The sequence below is a fragment of the Ovis canadensis genome, chromosome 12, assembly GCF_042477335.2.
Source record: "Ovis canadensis isolate MfBH-ARS-UI-01 breed Bighorn chromosome 12, ARS-UI_OviCan_v2, whole genome shotgun sequence".
NCBI lineage: Eukaryota > Metazoa > Chordata > Mammalia > Artiodactyla > Bovidae > Ovis > Ovis canadensis.
In genome coordinates this window covers 80,579,039-80,601,796 of record NC_091256.1, presented here as the reverse complement: position 1 = coordinate 80,601,796, position 22,758 = coordinate 80,579,039, and the positions used below count along the sequence as shown (strand labels likewise).

The 22,758-nt window shown below is 43.7% G+C and overlaps 1 long non-coding RNA gene across 2 annotated transcripts in view; it reads right to left on the bottom strand.

Moving 5' to 3' along the window:
- Positions 1-2,838: 2,838 nt before the first annotated feature.
- Positions 2,839-22,758, bottom strand: part of LOC138415734 (uncharacterized) — a 110,821-nt gene continuing 90,901 nt past the window's right edge. For both annotated transcript variants that reach the window (XR_011247378.1, XR_011247379.1), the window contains 2 exons: positions 6,112-6,189; positions 2,839-3,794 (listed from right to left, as the gene is read on the bottom strand). This is a non-coding gene — a long non-coding RNA (uncharacterized lncRNA). The remainder of the gene's footprint in view (positions 3,795-6,111; positions 6,190-22,758) is intronic.

Genomic DNA, 22,758 nt, shown 5'->3' with positions numbered 1-22,758 from the left:
AAGCACCAGTGTGCCTGGCCAGGTGCCTGTCTATTTATTAATGCCTGTTGGTTGACACTGAAAGAAAAGACAGGGGACTTGCAAATGGCATAGCCAACATGTCTGCCTGAGTCTCCAAGGAAAAGAGAACTTGCGAAATAGCTCGGATCTTTTTCTACAAAAAGCTAGCCAATAAGTGAGAGAAAGAAGAAACTCCAAGCTGGAAGAGAAATTTTAGGTTACTTATTTTCAGATAAGGAACATGTAGCTCAGAGATGCATTATTAATGAGTGACCCAAAGAAATAAAACAGAGACCAGGTCTCCTGACTCCCACCTCACTCCCTTTCCACCTTCTCAGAGGTTTTCAGATTGGGTTCCCTGGAGGCATCCTGGAGAAAAGGGTGGAAGAAAGCCCAGTCCAGTGAGCAGATTCTGATTTCCCAACCTCTTCAACCACGTTCAAACATAGTCATTCTCTGTTGTCTCCCCTACACACACACACACACACACACACACACACACACACACACACGAGTTTTGCACAATACTTCATTTGAAGCAAATTTCTGTTCCTAAAACTAAGTTTAAAAAATACTGCCTTATACTGTACTTCTATTTATTTATGTTTTATGTACAGCAAGAAACTAGGCCTTGTTTTAAAGACTTATTGCCAAATATAGAAGGCTTTTTTTTTCCGTATGAATATGATATGGAACTGATGAGGGTGAGTGGAAAGTGAATTCACGCAGCAAGATTCGCATGTTGCGGATATACGGTTCACAGAAGAGTGTTTAACAGTAGTTCTCAAACTTCTATCACCTGGAGAGCCTGTTAAAGTACACATCTCAGGCTCCACACCAGCATCTCTGATGCAGAAACGAGGGGGTGGAGACCAAGAATTTTCAACAAGTTTCTAGATGCGGCTGCTGCTGCTGGTCCGGAGGCCACGCTTTGTAGAACACAGACGCTGAAGAGGAGTTGCTTCTAGAGGAGGTGCTTGCTTCCAGGTGCTGATGCTTCCAAATGATGCTTCCAACGGAACTTCCAGTGCACCGCAAGAACTTCTTTCTGAGGTAGTATTAATTCAATTGGCGGAAGTAAGGTCTGAGACTTTTTAAGAAACGGAAAAATGCTTATGTTATCATGTTGAATAAAAAAGAATATGATTTCAATGAGAAAAGAGAATAGGAGAGAAACTGAAATGTGCTAATTAATTTCCTTGCTGCACAAAGCAGACTTTATTTGATCTCTAGACATTATGTAGATACGGTAGTTGGTGGTTGGTGTGGGAATGAATGCTTATATCTATATGTGTATCAGAGCTACTCATCCATTTAAAAACTATTCATAAACATTGGGGTCTGAGGTGGAAATAAATTTCTATTTATATGCATATGAGTGTCATATGCACTCATGCCTTCCACAAATATTTATAAATGCCTACCAGATGCCAGGCACCATGCCAGGCACTGGGGAAAAGACACATGCTCATTGCCTGCAGTCCTGTGAAAGAAACAGGAAGTGAGATAAGAGCTCATCGAAGTGCATGGAAAATTCTATGGAGGGGGAACCATTTGGTTTGACAGATACTGAGGTCCATTATGGACAATTTAAGTTTGGGTTTGTGGAATATCCAGGGAGAGAGATCAAGTAGAAAGCTGGAACATGCAGAACTCATGAGGGAAACCTGGGTTGGAGGTGTAGATCAATGACCAATCATAGGCATAAATGATTTCTCTGTGAATATGAGTGAAGTATGAGGAAAAGAATACCATCTAGATGAGGAGGAACCAGTAAAGAAGATTCAGAGGCTTACTGTGGGGATAAAGATAAAACATAAAATTAAGGATATTCCTTTTATTAAACAACAGTGATTTGTTTGCTTGAAATCAGATTCTTTTAGTAATTTGTTCAGTATACCTTGCAGGAACGAGATAATATGCTGAATTACTTATAATATGTCTATACTTCCTGGGGAAATCAAACCTTATGTTTTCATATGAGTGATGGTATCTTACTTAAGTGAAGAAAAGATTGTCCTCACAAACATAATGCTAAAACCCTAGTTAATCATCTTTCTAGGGACTTCCCTGGTGGTCTAGGGACTAGGACATGGTGCTTTCACTGCTATGGACCCAAGTTTGATCCCTGATTGGGGAACTAAGAATTCATAAGCTGTACAACGTGCCAAACATAATAACAATACTTTTTCTAATGGTTTTCTCCTTAAGGCCATGAGCTTTTGTTCATTTAGTCATATTTGTTGTTCAGTCACCAAGTAATGCCCGACTCTGCAACCGCATGGGCTGCAGCATGCCAGGCTTCCCTGTCCTTCACTATCTCCCAGGGTTTGCTCAGATTCATGTCCATTGAGTTGGCGATGCTATCTAACCATCTTATCTTCTGCATAAACACACAGGATTGGTCATATGCAAAAACAAGTCAATTTTCCCCCGTCTAAGGGGCTAACGGATTTGTAACGTAATCTCACAGATGCACATGTACACACACGCAGAAACACAATCTTTTCCCTACTTCCTACAACCTCATCTCTCTTTGAGTTTAAAGATACACTTGCAACGGGTAGAGGGCCACGTCTCTAGTTACAGTTGTTATGAGATTTTAAAATTTTAAGTCAAAGTTTCTCCATCAGTCTCCATTGTGTTTCAGTCACTCAGTCGTGTCCGTGTCTGACTCTTTGCGACCCCATGGACTGTAACCCACCAGGCTCCTCTGTCCATGGAATTCTCTAGACAAGGCCATTCCCTTTTCCAGGAGATCTTCCAGACCCAGGAATCTAACCCAGGTCTCCTACATTGCGAGCATATTCTTTACTGTCAGCCACCAGGGAAGCCAGGTTAATATTCAGATCAATGTGCGTTTAATAAGCTCTTTTGTTCATGTTGATACAATAGCAGGTTAGGTGATTGTTTCTACACTCACTGCACAAAAGTTGGCTCTCTAGTTATTTATATATGTTAAAGTACATATGTATATTTACAATGCATAGATGATGTTGTCTTTGTTATTTTGTTACATATATGGCTTCTAGATTATCATGATTATCATTCTGGTCAACATATACAACATGTATACATTGTACATATGTGATATTGTGTGCATAAGAATTATTGTGGTAAAAGTCACATAATGTAAAAACAATATTTTGACCATATTTAACTGTACAGTTCAGTGGCACTAAGTACATTCACATTGCCTGGCAACTCTCACCATCACCCATCTCTTGAATTATTCACCTTCCTAAACTGAAACCCTGTCCCCACTAAACGTGAACTCCCCCTGCCCCGCCCCCCCAACTCTGACCACCTCCACCCGCCACCCTGGCATCTGCCAGTGCGTTTTCTAACTCTGTGAATTTGACTGTCCTAGGTATCTTATGTAAGTATCTTGACTGTGGTAGTGCTTACACAATTCTGCATTTGTCAACACTACAGAACTCTACAGCCCCCAATTTACTACGTGTCAATTTTAAAATAAACTTTAGAAATTTAAATGCTGAATCTGTAATAGTTGCTACTTCAAAGGACATTGTTTCAAATAAATCCAGCTTGTCACTTTATGGCCAAACCACTGACACACATACTCACTTCTCTTTATAGAACTTCCACATAAAGTTTTTTACTTGCTCGTAATCTTACTCCAAGGAAGTTCAGTTGACTTTCCCAAGATACAATGGAAGGTGGCTGTTCAAGTCTTTTTGCCTTCGGTGCCTCAAATTTCTACTTGTTCATTGAGAGAATTCTCCAGAGATAGATGTATGGCAGCACTTTGAGAACAATATTCACACCCACCGCTGAAGAGGGAAAAGGGAGAGATCAGCGTTCAGCTCTGGGAAACAATTTAGTGCCCACATGCGTTACTTACCAACTAACCACGGAGCAAGTACTGGGAGAGAAGCAATTAAAAACGGTGACAAATATGGCCCAGAGTATATGGGGATTAGGGACTTCCCTGGTGGCTCAGACAGCAAAGCGTCTGTCTACAATGCGGGAGACCTGGGTTCAGTCCCTGGGTTGGGAAGATCCCCTGGAGACAGCAATGGCACCCAACTCCAGTACTATTGCCTAGAAAATTCCATGGACAGAGGAGCCTGGTAGGCTACAGTCCATGGGGTCGCAAAGAGTCAGGCATGACTGAGTGACTTCACTTTCACTTTCACTTTTCATATGGGGATTAAGACTTGTGCTCAGGTCTCCCACCCCTGCTTCTGTGTACACCCTGGACTTCAGGTACACGTCTCTTCATCCACTCTGTTACCTCGTGGCCACTACCTGCGGGTGAAGGATGCTAGTGTTCGCAGAACAGCATGCTGATGCGTTTTTTCCAGCCATTGTATGTAACATGTTTTCTAATTCTTTTGCTCTATTCAGCATTTGACCCCAACGATAGGGGATTATGGTATTAACTCTCTACCCAGCACACAGTCTTCACAGACTCTCACTAAATACTGTAAGCCTGCTGCAGAGGAATAAAAGTGAAAGCATACCGTCTGGTCTTAAGCTGAGCACACAGAGGGTCGTGATCCAATTGGAAGGGAAGCAGAATTTTTAAAAAGAAAGAGGTTTGACCAAATTTTAATCCTTGTCATTTTCATTTCTCTTACCCTGTGGATTTGGGTGATTTTATTTACACTGTCAGCTTGAGCCTAGGGATTGGAAATCAGGCTTTTATGGAGATTATTAAAAGTACATAGAGTACACTAAAGGTTGGGCTAACTGATATACGCTGCTAAAAATATGAATGTGAATGTCCTGGTATTAGATGCCACTGGCGTACATTTCATCCTCCTTAGAAGGTTATTCTTGGGAGCTGGACCTGCTGCGATGGTAATGAGATGCAGGCTGTCAGGATATTTCTAATAGGTAGTGAGTGACCATGGATGGGAATGAATTAGCATTACTCAGATGAGAAGGTAGCTCTTTATACCAATAATTCCAATGCAAAGCAATTCCACCACCCTTCTCCTAAAAGAGAGGGTATTGTAAATTGGGGGTGGGAGTGGAGGGAGGAGGAGGCCAGGGTTAAAGCTTCAAGGATTTACTGATGGCTTGGATGGGCTGTGATGTCCTCCAGGTCTCTAGGCTGGGTATTGTTGGCCTGAGCTTCTTTACTGTCTAGATGCGTGAGGAGTGACTTGGTGAGGTACTGTCATATAGTCCTAGATGACAAAGAGAAAGCTCTAGACCTCAGTCACAGCCTTTTAAGATCTCAGCAGATAAAAATGAAGTGCTTTACCCAATCTCAAAATACTAGGAGCAGTCACGCTTTGACGAATCAGGTTTAGGATCTCAAAGACACGGGAATACCAAGTTACAAAGTGGCTGACTATGCAGGACTGGTGTCCTTGCAAGGTTATAGATTATGATAATCTTAATAGGCTTAAGAGGGTTTTAAAGAGATTCCTGGATCACAGTTCTATACTGGACCACCATGAGAAAATGGGTGTTTTAGGGACTTATTTCCAGTTATGAATGCCAGCAGCATCCACACGCTTGCTGCCTGGCCTTGCTGGGTGTCACCGATAGGTCAAGAGGGATTGCTGTGCTGGAGTTTTCAAGTGCAATCCACACCCAGAAATGAGGAGGAAGACATATGGCCAGAAACAACTGCCCATGGGTTTATTTAACCTGGTGTTCTCATATCCCAAGACCTGGGCAACGGTGTTCAGTTATTGACTGAGCTTTATATAGCTGTCATGTCCTAGATGCCTATGTATAAAAATGTGCTATCCTGCCATAGAAAGATATGCTAAGCCCCAGTGTGCTATCCAGGCCACAGAAAAAGGACCACCATGAAGGGTGGACCTTCAATGCCTTCACTGATGAAAACTTTAGCTCTGAACCACTTGTCCCAATTCTCTTACATTCTACATCCTGACTTGTTCCTATCTATCAGAACAATCCTAAAAAAGGACTTTTTGAACCAAATGTGATGAAGATGACAGGGCAGGAGGATGATTTCACTCCTTTCAAGAAAAATAAAGAGCTTTCCCAGCTTTATGATCTAGTCTTCAGTTTAGAATAGCGTATTGGTCAAGGTGATCAACGCAGCTGCTATAAAACACAATTTCCAAATATAAGTGCTATCCTCAATACAAAGTTATTACTTACTCAGAAATTTCTGCTGTCAGTTGGCCTCCTTCCATTGTGTACGTGTGACAGGTTTATCTTAGAGTCCTTTGCTTGCAGCTATTTAGATGGGAGAAAATGTAAAGAAGACACATGAGATTGTAACACATTTGCCCTTAAAGTAACAGTCATCACTTCTGCTCCCGTTCCATTGGCCAGCCGTTGGGATCACATGGCACATTTAACTTCAGGGTGGCCCGGAAGAGACTTCCCACATGTCCAAGAAGAGACTCAGAAATGATGATCACTAAAAGTTTTACCATAGTCTGAATTTCTGAACATCGAATATTCATTTTACTTTCCTCTTACTCACAGATCACACTCACCTCACCCCACAGAGGACAATGCAAAGTCCCATCCAGTCACCACCACCATATCAATGTCCAGAACACTTGAGGAGGGCAGCATCTTCTCCATAAGTCTGATGTAGGACCTCTAGGTAGGTTCTACATGCAGGACCTATGTAGGTAGCCTACATATTAAAAACACAAGTAATCTGCACCCTACTTCCCCATCATCACAATCCATTTATAATAATGGGGAAAATACAGGAAAATAATCTGTTTATGTAGGAAAATAATAGGTAACACTCCACATCATGGTCCACGGCCAAGCTGAGCCCCTCTGAGTCAGCATGTATAGCCCATACCTTCTGGGCATGGTGGCTATGTATGCGGAATAGCTCTAGGAAGGACTCCATTGTTTGCTCTTCTTGGACACATCTGAAATTGGCTTAGTGGGGACACCCTCCCTTTCGAACAGTACACCTGCAAAAGCTTGACTTCCACTCAGTCTGGAATGGGTTGGCAGCTAGAGAATTGCTTTAAATCTTGAACAGGCAAGAACGTTTCAAGCTCAAGCCTCTGCTTTCTTTGGCAATGCAATTTTAAACTTAGAAAACATATGATATATTTGCTTCAGTCAGGTCCTTGTGCCAGTGACCACACTCAGAGTTATTTTTTAAACCTTGTTATCAAATTACTTTTTTTTCTTTTTCTTTTTGCTTCTTCCCCTCCATGCCATTTTCTCTCTCAAAATAATTACCTAAATGCATTGAGGCTATCAAAAACAATAGGTGAGAAGGCCATACTGCTGATTTTATTTTTGCCTCAAACAACTTCATTCACACGTCACATGAGAACTTTTACTCGATATTTGTCACCAAAAGACATTATTCTGGTAGCATGTCGTACTGTTGGAGTCTAAAGTAGGCTTATTTTTTTCTAATCCTACAGCCCTAACTTTTGGACTCTGTATTCTATTTTTGACTGTGTGGATCACAATAAACTGTGGAAAATTCTTCAAGAGATGGGAATACCAGACCACCTGAACTGCCTCTTCAGAAACCTATATGCAGGTCAGGAAGCAACAGTTAGAACTGGACATGGAACAACAGACTGGTTCCAAATAGGAAAAGGAGTACGTCAAGGCTGTATATTGTCACCCTGCTTATTTAACTTCGATGGCAGAGTACATCATGAGAAATGCTGGGCTGGAAGAAGCACAAGCTGGAATCAAGATTGCCGGGAGAAATATCAATAACCTCAGATATGCAGATGACACCACCCTTATGGCAGAAAGTGAAAAGGAACTAAAGAGCCTCTTGAAGAAAGTGAAAGAGGAGAGTAGAAAAAGTTGGCTTAAAGCTCAACATTCAGAAAACAAAGATCATGGCATCTGGTCCCATCACTTCATGGAAAATAGATGGGAAACAGTGGAAACAGTGGCAGACTTTATTTTTTTGGCTTCAAAATCACTGCAGATGGTGACTGCAGCCATGAAATTAAAAGACGGTTACTCCTTGGAAGGAAAGTTATGACTAACTTAGATAGCATATTGAAAAGCAGACATATTACTTTGCCAACAGAGGTTCATCTAGTCAAGGCTGTGGTTTTTCCAGTGGTCATGTATGGATGTGAGAGTTGGACTGTGAAGAAAGCTGAGCGCCGAAGAATTGATGCTTTTGAACTGTGGTGTTGGAGAAGACTCTTGAGAGTCCCTTGGACTGCAAGGAGAGCCAACCAGTCTATTCTAAAGGAGATCAGTCCTGGGTGTTCATTGGAAGGACTGGTGCTAAAGCTGAAACTCCAATACTTTGGCCAGCTCATGCGAAGAGTTGACTCATTGGTAAAGACTCTGATGCTGGGAGGGATTGGGGGCAGGAGGAAAAGGGGACGACCGAGGATGAGATGGCTGGATGGTATCGCCGACTTGATGGACATGAGTCTGAGTGAACTCTGGGAGTTGGTGATGGACAGGGAGGCTTGGAGTGCTGTGATTCATGGGGTTGCAGAGAGTTGGACACAACTGAGCCACTGAACTGAACTGAACTGATTCTATTTTGCTAGCAAACTCATGAATTCTTTCCTGAGTCATCATATAGTCTAGATAAGCCCGAAACACTGCTAGGATTCTGTTTTCTAACCATTTACCCTCATGATAAAAACTGTGATGTGACTACCTTCTAATCAATAGGAGGCAATAACTCTACCAAATTTATCACTGCATAAACTGAATTTCCATCTTTCCAGATTCTGGTATTAGCTTCTTTTCAGCCTGTTGCTGAACTCCTAAATGAGTGATAATACACTTAGGCTAGTGTAACAGTCAAGGAATGCAATTTAGTTATGCCAGTACCGCACTTCCAGTACCAATCTCTGTATCAGAGCAACACATACCGGTTGCTACCTCAGTGGTCTCACACCGCTAGGTGTATTTCTCCCTCATGTCACTGTCCATGGAAAGTCTGGCAGCTCTCTTTGGAGGCTTTCTTCCAAGTGGATATTCAGGAACCCAAACTCCTTCCCTTTCGTGATGTTGCAGTCACAAATCAGAGGCATCTAAACTCACTGTGGATGGGAACGCAAAAGCCAGAACATGCTTTTAAGGGGCAGAACTAGAGGTGGCTTATATCCCTCAGTCCTAACTGTTTTGGCCAGAGCCCTGTCACATGACCCCAAGCCAACAAGGAGAAGTGATCCTGTGTGCTCAGGAACAGGAAATGGGATGCGACTGAGGAGCTTATGGCTCTCAATCCTGTAATAGAAAGTATCATTCACTTCACTTTTCACTACTGACTGGCCAAACTGAGAAGGGATGACCTGTTTTCTTAATCACCAATTAGATTATTGGATAATAATGACATTTAATTTTTATATTAAAAATGCAGATTAAAGATTTTAAAATAATTTATGAGAAATTTAGGGCAAGTACAATATTTTACCACTTAAACAAGATAAAGGAGACCCAACCAATCCCTTCTGAAAGAGATCAGCCCTGGGATTTCTTTGGAAGGAATGATGCTAAAGCTGAAACTCCAGTACTTTGGCCACCTTATGCAAAGAGTTGACTCATTGGAAAAGACTCTGATGCTGGGAGGGATTGGGGGCAGGAGGAGAAGGGGACGACAGAGGATGAGATGGCTGGATGGCATCACCGACTCGATGGACGTGAGTCTGAGTGAACTCCAGGAGCTGGTGATGGATAGGGAGGCCTGGCGTGCTGCGATTCATGGGGTCGCAAAGAGTTGGACATGACTGAGCGACTGAACTGAACTGAACTGAAACAAGATAAAATGGAAATACTGAGAGATTTGAAGGGACCTGCTAAGAATCATTGCACAAGCCACCAGATCTCTGGCTTTGTAAAATAACTGCCTCTGACCAAATCTTCACAACACAGGCAAAACAGCGTGCAAACTGGCCGTAAATGTTAAGCATGACCATGCAGGTCCCCACAGTGCCGACAGCTCAGTCTAAGTGAGCTGATCATCTGTGTGCTCTAGGCAGACTGGACAGTCACCCAACTCCCTCTCCTCTGAAAGGCACAACTCAGCCCAGGGAGAGAGAGGACCTGACCCACCACCAAGTAGTAATCAGCATGGCAGCTCAGTGGAAAGAACGCAGGTGCTGGGTGAACAAACCTAGGGTCTTCCATTGGTTGTGGGTCCTGAGCAAGTACTGAGCTTCTCTGAAACTCAGTTCCCTCATCTCTCTTCTATGAAATGAAAGGTAATGTATGCACTCCATGTAATATTGTAAGTATTCCATATACGTGTGTGTGTGTGTGTGTGAGTGTGGCTGATATTCAGACAATATGAATTGGTCAGAGTACTCTCAATGGTCAGTGTTCATGCTGTACTAGGTATTAACTATTTTGCCATCATCCCTAAAAGTACTCAATAAGTATATACCTACCTACACATTTATTTAGGCCGATCTGTATATAATTTTCTAGGCATTAGAGAAAACGCAAAGAAAATTTAAGACCTAGATCCTGCCATCAATCTAGTGTTGAGGCCAACTATGTGAATTGAACTAGAGATATGACAGAGATTCAGAGAGAGAACTCATGTCAGCATTGGCTGGAGGAGCCAAAGACGTCTCTATGAAGAAGGTAACCCCGTTGAGTTTGGAGGACACCAAGCTGCAGATGGTCAGGGCAGGGGAAACATTTTAGCACAAAACTTGGTAAAGTAGAAAATGCTGAGGAGATCAGCCAGACTGGAGAGAAAAGCAATTGAAGAAGATAAATGAACTTTATCACCAGTGCTACAAATTCATTCTAAGTAAAATGATACTTCATTTTATGAATTAAAAGGAACAATATTCCAGTTATTGAAGATCTGTTGTATTTCCAGACGGTACTGATATGGATGTGGCTCTAACATATTCTGGGGTTCCCAGGTGGTGCTAGTTGTAAAGAACTCATCTGCCAATGCAGGAGATGCAGGTAATGTAATTTAATGTAAGAGATGCTGGTTCGATCCCTGGGTCGGGAAGATCCCCTGGTGGAAGGCATGGCAACCCCCTCCAGTATTCTTGCCTGGAGAATCCCATGGACAGAGGAGCCTGGTGGGCTACAGTCCATAGAGCTGCAAATAGATGGACACGACTGAAGTGACTTAGCATGCATGCATAACAGATTTCACTAACCACGAAACTTTTGCAGAGAGGCAAAATCGTGCATCATCATGATTTTGATGATGTAAGGTGTGTTTGGTGCTTTTCTAAGGCAATGAATCCCTGACTTTCTATTCCCCTTCTCCTGCAATGTCCTCTTTTTCTACTCATCTGTACTTGGTACTATAACAGAGACATGCCAAGTGCCCAGAATGGTGGTTTGGGACATAGGCACCCAATGAATATTTGCGAATTGGATTCAGTAAAGTACTGATTAAGTTCTACTTGGCAAGGGACTGTAGCTTCTTGTTTTCTTCAAATCAAGCAAAGTGAGTAGAAAGTCACCTCCTAAAAACAAAGACAAAGAAGACTGCTAATCAACTCTAACAATGAGTTTATATGAATCCTTAAGGAAAGGAAATTAGCAGATGCTTCTAAAGGTGAGACATAGCAGAAAAGGCAGGCAGCACAGCAAAGTCCCACCTTTGGAAGTTTCAGCATAGGCATAGTCTAAGTGCCACTTCCCAGCCTCAGCACAAACTGGTAATACACTAGTAATAGCTTTGACAGGCCCTTCAGCCAAGGACCTTCCTTCCCCAATGCTATCCATAAACTCCACTTACATAGTCTATAACCAAGGTAGCATAATCTCCAAACTATTCGTAACAGATATCATTTTTTAAAGTGAAATAATCTCCCTTTTCCTTTAAACTGTGAGTCCTTATGGTTTCTATCCATCAAATCAATGTCTGTCGATCTTCAAGTGATGAGTAAATATCTGCTAGAAAAAAGGAAGTCATTGCTCAGCTTTGTACCAGCAAGTTACTATTTTTGAGGGCTTAATCAAATGTTAATCTTGAAAACTAAGCTTCAAGAAAAAGGGATTTCTAAACTTCAAAACTTCTCTTTATGTAAGTACACCAATACATTGAATGACTGTATAGAAGTTTATACATATAGAGAATTTAGAATATGACATAAGGGGCATTTTCACCTGTCTGGAGTGAAAGTTGAAAGTTGTCCGGGAACTAGGACGAGGAAGAAATGGAAAAAACAAGGAAAAAAGGAATAGCCAGTTAAGTGTGTGTCTGCCCACCCATGCTGCCCACACCAGGGGTCCCCCAGAGCAGTGGGACTCGCTCTCTGCTTTCCTGTGAATGTACCAGGAGGGTGTCAATCCCAACGCCCCTCCTTCTAGAAGCCTGCACTTATATTGAAACTTCAGCAATATGGTACCATTGCCAGGCAGGTCACCTCGGCTGGGGGTGCTGTTTAGATGCCTTTAAAGTAGAGCTTCTGACCTCTCAAGGCCTTCACTTGGTACACACGGAATCTGGAAGTTTCCATATATTCCAGCGGGAGGATATCACGGTACTGAGAGGGCAGAGGTTGTGCAGGGGCCTGGAGTTAGAACAAGACGGCCACGGAGTACAAGGTCTCCACCTCCAGAGGCCAATGGCCGGGACCATGGGTGGGATTAAACACAAACCCCAGAAGACCAGGCGAAGGAGCCACTCCTCTGGGCCTACCAGCCCAAGGTGTCCAGGAAATGGACCAGTCATCCTACAGCAAAAAGCAGCCAGGTAACAAGCCCAGCCAAGGTCCCCTTCCCCACCCTCACCCAGACCAGGCGAAGGAGCCACTCCTCTGGGCCTACCAGCCCAAGGTGCCCAGGAAATGGACCAGTCATCCTACAGCAAAAAGCAGCCAGGAATCAGAGGTAACAAGCCCAGCCAAGGTCCTCTTCCCCACCCTCACCCCCGTGGGAGTAGATAAGTCTCCTCCCAGGCCCAGAGCCTACCCAGCTGACAAGTAGGAGGAAAGAAGTGAATGCCAGGAAGACTGGGCTCCTACCCCAGAGAGGCTGATGTTAACAAGAGATGGGGCTGTCTTTAGTTGTCAACAAGAAGTCTCTCTTCACTTCCCTATGAGAGAGAGATGAGGTAAGAGCAAGATGAGAGATTACATTGAAAATATGAAATGCTCTATGCTTTTAACTCAGCTAAGTGTAATGCATGTGATTTTTAACCCCAGACTGTATTAATGACGCGAAGTCGCTGGTCAAACTGCCCAGAGGCCCTCTCCCTGCTTTAAATCGTAGAATGCAGTTTGGATAGAAATAAGTGTAATGTCATTTAGCTTGTATAGCTTTGTAAGATTTTTCATCTATTAGTAAATTACTAAAAAGTTTCTCACATCATAAGTCCAAAGAGGGGGTGGGATTTAGTCACTACATCTTCATCCAAGAAATGCTATTTCCTTACCATCTGCAGAGAGATTATAGAGAACACAAAGTTGCTCACATTAGCTGTGCAGTGAATCTTTATTTGGCATTTAGAAAGATAACAGGACAGAAATTTATAGGAAAGACATCATAGGCCATGTGTTGTCAGGCACTTTACACACACTCACTATTTTTCATACTCCTCAAACCATCATTGTCCCCATGTTCCTGATGAGGAAACTGAGACTGATGAATAAATCAAACTCTATTTGTCCAAGGTCACCGAGCCTAGAAGGTCAGAGCTAGAACTGGCAAGCGGTTGCGTGACTAAGGCAGGACACTTGCTGCTTGCCCACATGGTCCAGGGACTCCGCCCCTCTGCCCAGCAGGTCACACAGACACCTGCCTAAGGGCTGCACACCCAGGGGACAGAGCTGATGCCTCCTGTTCTCTGGAAATGGACTGTGCAACTTCAAAGTACCAACCTTGGACTTTATCGGACCTTACTGAAGACCAGCAGCACAGGCTATCTTCCCTCTTAGGATGGGGGTCTTGCTTTTCCCACCCAAGTTTCCAGTTTTGGTGCCAGATGGAAGGATGTATTTTTTTCTCTCTGACCACTATGTTTGCAGTCCCTCCAATTAGCACATTCATTCTTTAAAGAAACGCCCAAATTGTTTCTCTGGATTCTCAGCTTCTCAGGCTCCTGGTCTGAAGGGTCATTGTCTTGAGAAGTCAGGAGTGTGGCACCTAGTGGCTGGGCCCCTCAGCCTGGCCCAGGTGCCTTCAGACACCCACGTGTTCCCCTAGACACTGAAAGAAGCATGTAGGACCAGACGGTAAGGCGTCTTGACCCCTGGAACACAGCAGCCTGCAGGGCCACCTGGGGAGAGATCGCAGGTCTCCAAAACACACTTTAAAAATGCAGTTTCATACGAAGGCATCACATCCTGGGGAGAATGGATGAAGCACGTGGTAGGACAATTATGGTGGGCTTTCTGAAGTTGGGGAAAAGACTAAAAATGGCCCATTCCTTTGGACATAAGGAAAAATAGGCCCTGAGCCAGTGGAAACCAAGAAGTAAGCCAGAAAGAAACGGAAGCTTCTCTGCTTTTCTTTGCTAGTTCCTTTCTACAGAAAAAGCCAATTTTACTAGCATTTTGTCAGCCAGAGCCCTCTGTACACAAGTACTTCCAAATTCTCAGACCAGTAAAAATGGAGGTTCATAAAGATGCTTTGAGGACTATAAACCCTAAATGCTTTTGCGGATCACTCATACAAATTAAATAGTGGCTGCTTTTTAACCATTGAGTAATGATTCCTATTTTATGAAAACTGCTAATTCATACTTAGAATGTCTAGAACATTTTGTTAACTAGAATATTTGACTTATGGGAGAATTTGGTACTAAATTGGCTAAAAATTGAGTAGCTAGCATCGTGAAAATCTATGTACTTCAGAATTAGGGCAAGAAGGTAGCCTCCCAAATCTGATAATTTATTAACTGTGTGACCTTCAGATCCTTTCGGTTCCCTGTGCCTTATTTTTCTCGTTTGTAAGTGAGGATAATGATATCTACCCTTCCAGGTTATTAAGTGTAAATGCAAGAGGCATTTGCGCATGCCAGGCACACACTTGCACATAGGAGATACTCAATAAATACACTGCAGTTATGATGATGATTAGCATCCTTTTAAATTCTGCTACCACCCGTTGTGTGAGCTGATTTCTAACCCTTTCCTCCTCATTTGACCAGCCTCTGCCCACCCTTGCATTCTAGCCTTACACACCTCCCCTGGAACACTAAAAGTTTTCCCAAATGCCACGATCAGCCCTTCCTTTTTCCCATACAGAGAATAAAGAGTGATTTGGGACTGTCTGAGCCCTCCGGGGCTGGCTCCCCCTTCCACCGAGACACCGCCCCTGCCTTCGTCTTGGTTCGTCCCATCATTTCCTCTTTCTCTGGGCCAGACCTGGATAAACTTGTGGTTTCCTTCCTTCGTGCTCTCTGGAGAGCTGAGTACTGCACACTTGAAAGCCTAAAAACTTGTCATTTCCACCTTGAACTAGTGGCTGACCTCGCCAGACAGCCTGGGAAATGAATTAGTGTCCTTAAGCAGAGGCAGAATATGAGCAGTGACCCAGCTCTCGTAGGCAACTACGGAAACTGTCAGGCGGTAGTTAAAGTTCCCTTTTTCCCAACCCCTTTAATTATGTTGAAAACTATGTCATATTGTTTTTGAAAAAGTTAATGAAATACTAGGTAAAGGTGAACCAAGGAACATAATTTACTCGGATTTCCTTGCAAGCTTTTGATAAGGTCCCCCATAAAAGACCATTAAGGAAAATAGATGGCCAGAGGGCTCTGGGCAAAAGTCTTTTTGGTGTATTAAAAACTGGTTAAGCAATTTTAGAAGGAAGAATCACTGACGCCGGTTACTTCTTGGAGAAGAGAGAGGTTAATCACAAGCTGTCCCCAGTGTTAGTATTTGGACTTGAAGTGTTTGAATGATTTATAAAAGAAATGAAAGCAAAGTTGGTCAAAGTCACAAAACAATATCATAGTACAAGCTGTCCAGGGTGTCTGGTAGGAATGAAGTTTCCTTGCCCATCAACCACGAACACGATCCTTGGAGGTAAGAAAGAGCTGGTGGCCTACCCTGAAGATGAGGCCTCTGAAGATGAGCAGGAAGCTCTGAAAATCTTTCAGAGAAAGATAGAAACATTTGTAGCCCACGTGCAGCCAGGCCTGAGGCTGGAGGGCAGGACACAATGACCTTACATGTGTCCTTCCCACCCTTCCCGCAGATGGTGGCTTAAAGCCATGAAAAATCAGAAATGAGTGGCATGGGTGGAGAGCAGTTAAGCAATATGAAGACACCATTTGGCATACTTTTCATTCCAAAATTGTAAAAGACTAATTCTATTGGTAAAGGAAAGCCAAAGGAATGTCACGGGGACTAAAACATTAAACACATTTTCTGAGTAATCTTTGTATTTGACTTGATGCAGCAGAAGATAAACAAGAGATACTGAGGACCTGTTTACTGCCTACTGAAGGGGCAACAGAAGTGTTTCACTTTTTACAAAAGAAGACAGGCCTTCCTTGAAAGTGCTTATAGTCTAATAATATAATTATTCTCATATCACGGTCATGCCCCCTCCCAATATTTTCACTGCAAAAGGAAACAGAGGGAATTAAACAAATATCTGGATGCAGATGAGGCAAATCCCAGGTCCTCTCCTAGCCATGTCCCTCATTAATCTTCAAGACACTTCTTATCGAGTCCCACTTGTACTTCTTTAAGATCAAAAAGTCCAAAACTCAAAAGTCATGCTGCAATCAGGGGCAGAGTGAATTCTAATCTGTGTTTGCCCAAACTTCTTTTCTTTTGCCCAGTCAAGTAGTAACTCTAGTTCCTGCATAGGGTGCTATTTACACAGTAGGAATGCATTTATTTTGAGACAAGGACACGGAGACAGAATGTGTTCAATAACACACTGGACATTAAAATGCTCTCGAAGAATCCACCAGTGGACCCACACAAATATAGTCAGCTTACTTCTGAAAAGATGCAAAGGCAAATCAATAGGGAAGGAATAGTCTTTTCAGGAAATGGTACCAGAAGAACTGGATGTCAACATGCAAAAAAAAACAATGGAGAAGGAAATGGCAACCCACTCCAGTATTCTTGCCTGGAGAATTCCATGGATGCAGGAGCCTGGCGAGTTACTGTCCACAGAGTCGCAAAGAGTCGGGCATGATTTAGCAACTCAACGACGGCGATGCAAAACAAAACAAAACCAAAAACACCCTCTATACCTATTATATACAAAAATTAATTCAAAATGGTTCATAGACTGTAAATGTAATTGCGAATTTATGAAATTTCTAAAAGAAAATACAGCAGAAAATCTTTACAACATTCGGCTAGTTGCAAAAAAAGCTCTTTGATACGATAGCAAAAGTACTATCCATCATAGGAAAAAAAACAGATAAATTGGATTTGAGGAAAATTCAAAGCCTTGGAATCTGAATTCATAAACAGAAACTGAAACAAAAGTCAAAGCTTCCATTTTTCCGACCAGACTTGGAAATCTATATCTTTCCTCAGGAATATACAAAGCCGAGTAAGCAATCGAACTGAAAAATGGCAGCTCCTCAGCAAACCTTTCCCCCAAATGGGTCAGGCAGAAACCAGTGACCCTTTCCTCTGTTGTCTGAGTCAGGGCATGTTTGGTACTTCACACACTCTGTCTTCATCAGTTGTCATAGACTCACCTCGTGTACAAATGTCAGGGGCAGGGCCAAGTATACGGTATCTGTGACCTGCCAGAGTCTAGTAGTGGGACTGATGAGAAGGTGTAGTCAATACGTGTTTGAAGAGTAAAGAGGAGGAAAGGGAGGATGTAGGAGAAAGACACTCTGTGAAGAGAGAGGGGTTGGAGGAGAGGGAGGAATGGAAGAGAAAAGAGGGGCGAAGAGGAGAGGAGATGGGAACGCAAGGAAGAAAGAGAGAGGAGGAGGAAGGAGAAGGAAGAAAAGACGGGAAAAAGAACAATGTGCCTCCGGTGAAGCCCCTGGGGCAGCCGACGGGGTGGTGTCTGGTACGGGACAGGGGCAGCCACGGTCCACCAGGCTGATCATCTGAGCCCTGGTACCCAACCAGCCAGCAGTGCTGTGGCCAGGCCACGCGCTGAAGTCACTGTCACTCTTTGTCCCTCATGCTACGGCCCCATGGATGTCAGCGGCCATCATGCGGTTCAGCACGGGGCCAAGTCAGCAGCTGAAGTGGGAATTGGGAGGCTGAGGCTGCTGGCTGGTGCCTCTGGGTTCGCTCCCCGGCTCCCAGGCTGTGGGCCCGGGTGCCAGAGCCAGGGAAGCCGGGTCAGGGTGGTGAGGAGCCGCTGGCATGGCAGGGCTCTCACATTCTCTCCTTCCTAATGGCCCGGCCTTGCTGGGGAAACGGGAGGGGCTGGGCAGCCAGCAGCCGGGAGTGAGAACTTGCCCTTGCCAGAGCCAGCTGCTGGCTGCCATCTGGGTAGGGGCAGTGCCAGTTTCCCAAATCTGCCTTCCCTTTGGAAAAGAGGGGGAAAACTCTGTGCTGGGGAGATAGCTTCTCCTTCCATCCTGAGGCTCTCAGTTAAAAACCCAACAAAACCAGCCTTTGAAAAAAGAAGAAATGCCACAGGCTGGGCTGTTTCCAGAGGAATTTGCTTCTCCTGGAGACTTTACATCCAATTAAAAAAAAAAAAAAAACTCTACTTGTCCTTGCTGTCTCTTGCTTCTTTCGTTTTACTTAATGATGACCTTGACTTTTAAAAATTGAATCTGTTTGCACTCATAAAATGCCTATCTGTATGTCCTTTATCTTTGTCATGTAGTGATGGAATTATCCACTATACACTGGAATTCCCTGGGGGATGTGATCTAGTCTTTTTAATTTAACTTCCACCACGAATAAGCCAACAGCTCCCTACAATGTGTCCGAAACTCGGATACTTTCTGGAGGGTTTATTCATTCATCAAATGCATTTTGAGCACCGTTTAAACATCGGCAGGATTGTCACGATGAAGGGTTGAAGAAGATCCGGCTCCTGTTCTCAGAGCTGAGCCAGTTGAATGGACTCATCGCCTCAGGCTCTCGGGGACATCAGGGTAATGGGGACCTGCTCCATTGTGTCGGCCCCTGTGAGGCCCCACCCAGAGCCCCTGTGCGCTTTCCTGTGCTGCCTCTGTGTTCCCAGGAGGCAGATGGGGAAAGAGTTGACCAGGCAGAGCACAGAACCAAGAAGAGCCTCTGCAAAACCAGAAAGCAAATGAGCTTTATCCAGGAGTGAGAGTCAGTACGTATAACAAGCAGCCCTCTGTGGGTGCTGACCAATTGGAGCAGATTCTGACTGGGAAAAATCTGTCACCCTGATACATACCAGCTGAATATGAATCCTGGCTTCCTTTTTTCTTATTGCCTTAGCGGTCAAATCCTTCTTCCGCATGTTGATACCTAATCTCTTAGTGAAGAATGGAACCAACCCAACATCCCGCCCTAGCAACTGTATGGATGCAGGGATAGAAGCACTTTGTGAGGATCTCAGGTTCGCAGAGATCTTCGTGGGGAGGCCTCAGTTTGACCTCCTTGACTTTGCCGGCATCCTGATTCCAAAGCAGCTCTTCACATGCCTCATCACTGAACAGGTGAAAGAGGAAGGTTGAAAGCCAGGGAAGGTCCTAGAGTGAGGTTCACTCTCTGAAATATAGGGTTCATCCCAGCTGATGGTTAGCTTGTCTGAGGGCAATCAGACCCTAAGTAAAACTGGTTCATATTGTCCAAACTCATAGGAACAACAGTATCTTGCATTTCAAGCATCCCCTAAGTTAAGCACAGCACAAGTTTATTTAACAATAATGAAAAATACATGCAAATGCAGCTCGCATGAGCTTGAGCCTCCAATGAGCACTCATTACTGGATAAATTTGAAAGTGACCCTCACCATAGTCCCTGAGATAGGCAGAGCAGGCATTGCCAGTCCCCACTTGGTAGCCCAACAGAGGTAAACACATCGTCTCAGCTAGTGTAGTCAGTGGCAGAGTTAGATCAGAATTTAGGTCTCCTGACTTCTAATCCAGTACCCTTTCCATAAGCCAAATTACTAGCTGATAATATAAACTCTAGTATTCTAGATGATGCCTGCTTGAGAAAAGAAATTAAGATCAGAAATTCCCTTGATGGAAACATAGATGAAAACACAGAAGATCAAGTGGTGAAGAACAAGGGCTTTGACTTCTGGTGCTGCCTTTGCTAACCATGTGATGTGGTACAAGTTAACCAGTTTCCCCAAGCCTCTGCTTTTTCATCCATAGGAAAGAAACAGCACCTTTCTCACAAGCTTGCTGTAAGAACTGAATTAGGTAATATAAGACCTTGATCACAGGGCTCAGCCTAAGGTAAGTGCCCCATATGTAATACAGGAAGTCCTCTACACACGAATGAGTTCCATTCCGAGGGTGCAGGGTTAAGAGTTCCTACTTAAACCTGTTAAGTAGGTTGCTATTATTGTCCCCATTTTACAGATAGGAAAATCATGGCATAAAGAGGTAAAGTCATACCTATAGGAAATGGCAGAGCCAAGATTCCAACCAGATGGGCCAGCCCCAGAGCCTAGAAGTTCAGTTCAGTTCAGTCGCTTAGTCGTGTCCGACTCTTTGCGACCCCATGAATCGCAGCACACCAGGCCTCCCTGTCCATCACCAACTCCCAGAGTTCACTCAGACTCACGTCCATAGAGTCAGTGATGCCATCCTGCCATCTCATTCTCTGTCATCCCCTTCTCCTCCTGCCCCCAGTCCCTCCCAGCATCAAAGTCTTTTCCAGTGAGTCAACTCTTCACATGAGGTGGCCAAAGTACTGGAGCTTCAGCTTTAGCATCATTCCTTCCAAAGAAATCCCAGGGTTGATCTCCTTCAGAATGGACTTGTTGGATCTCCTTGCAGTCCAAGGGACTCTCTTGGCCCTCTAATTTTAACAAAAGATGTGTCTCAAAGAACTCTGTGGACTTGTTTGAAAGGGTTTCTAGGCACTTACCTTCCTGAGCCTCTTAAATCTCATGATGAAATCTCTTCCCTGCTTGCCTACCAAAGTCTTCAGCAACCCTGGGGTGTCTTCCTAGAGGTTTCTTAAGCCTTAAGTCTTGACGAGCCAGAGACACTGAAAGTAACTGACTTTTCTTAGAGTCCTCAGCCATAGATTCTTCACCAAAATCAATTTTCTAAGTGTTTATGAAGATAGCTTTCTGGCACACATTGGGCTGAGATATTACTTAGAAGGTGTTTAAGCTTACAGTTAAGGAAGACAAGACAGCTGCTGATACACATGGATTTCCAGTGGACAGGGGGTTCAGAGAGAACCCACATTGATCATAGTTATGGAGGAAACTTTGTTCCAGAAGGACTTAGGCCTCATGCTGCAAAAACAAACCTTGAGGGAATATGAGGGGACACTTAAACAACCATGAAAAGGGCAGGCAGAGTGAAAACATGTTTGTTCACAAATCCCCAAACCCTGAACCCAGGGGACAGCTTTTGATTTGAAGGAGGAAGTTTCAGGACAAATAAAAGGTAATCCTACTTCAAGACACAAGCAGTCTCAAGAAATGACATGGGGGTGAAACCATATGTAGTTTCATAATGGTAGGGATGCTCGAGTTGATAGCATATGCTAAAGGGAAGTTTGGGGTGCTTAAGTTGCATTGTAACAAAGGCTGCAATGATACCTTGCTTTTGAATAGAACTTGATGTTTCATATAAACCCAGGCCTGCCTGGGGTCTCATCAGGGACCTGGGAAATTGTCATGGCTGCTATTATCAGGCCCACTTTATGTAACAGGAAATGAAAACCCTGAGACATTATTTGTCTAATATTTTAGCACGGGGATCCTGTCTAACTCCAAACGGAAGTTTCACTTGGCTTCTCGGGCAAGTGAAGGCATCTGGGAACAGCACATTCAGATTTTGCCATTTTTCTTTGAACCATCAGTATCCAAGATGACCTTGAATAGAAATTTTTCTGGACCAGACCAAGCCTAGCCATTCAGAGGACAAAATGTCCTGCTCACAAGCCCTTCAGTCTCTCCCATTAAGGCTAGCCTCTCATGCATAACAGGCTCACGTGAAGATCTCATGGGGAGCTAGGCTGTTGATTTTTTTAAAAAAAATAACACAACCTATGAATTTTATCTCTTTATCTCCTCAGTCCAGAGGGAAAAAAAGGGACACAATCTGTCCTACCAGTGGGACATCCATCTGATTAGATGTCATAAAACAGAGTAGTCCTTTAGTCAATAATGGCTGGAATACCTCCGACCCACAGTTACTGGAAAGAAAAAAAAAAAAAAAACACCTAACTACAGATAAACTCCCTAGGGTTTCAGATCCATTTTGCAATAAGCCATGTTATGAAGGAAACCTGGCCCCAAAAGATAGTTTGAATGCAAAATAAAGATAGTTCACATGCTTTGAAGCAGATACAGTGCCCCTGTGGAAGCAACAGAATCATATTTTCGGAGAATCATTATATTTCCTGCTTCAGACTTTATTTGGGTCCCACCGTTCTTTTATACAACTCCTATTTTTAGTCATCAGAGGCGCCGTGTCCCGCCAAGGCAGGGGCCTCAGCAGGGCAGAGCTGGTAGGAATGGTGTAGATTGGATGCCTGGGGAGTCCAGAGAGCTGGGCAGACAGGGGGCAGGTGAGCTTCAAGGAGCAGGTGTGGCCCACGGGGCAAGACAAGGGTCTGGGGACACTCAGGGAAAAGATTTAGGGGATGCACCATGGGTTTAGAGAGCCAGACTCCAGGGTTCAGGAGGCTAGTGAATTATCAAGAAGTGGCTGGGATATTGACAAAGCAGAGACTGGCAAGAACTCTTTGAGATACCCCATCACAAAAGAATAGGAGGGGCTTAAATGCATGGGCTTAAGAACCTTGAAGACATTATGCTAAGTGACAT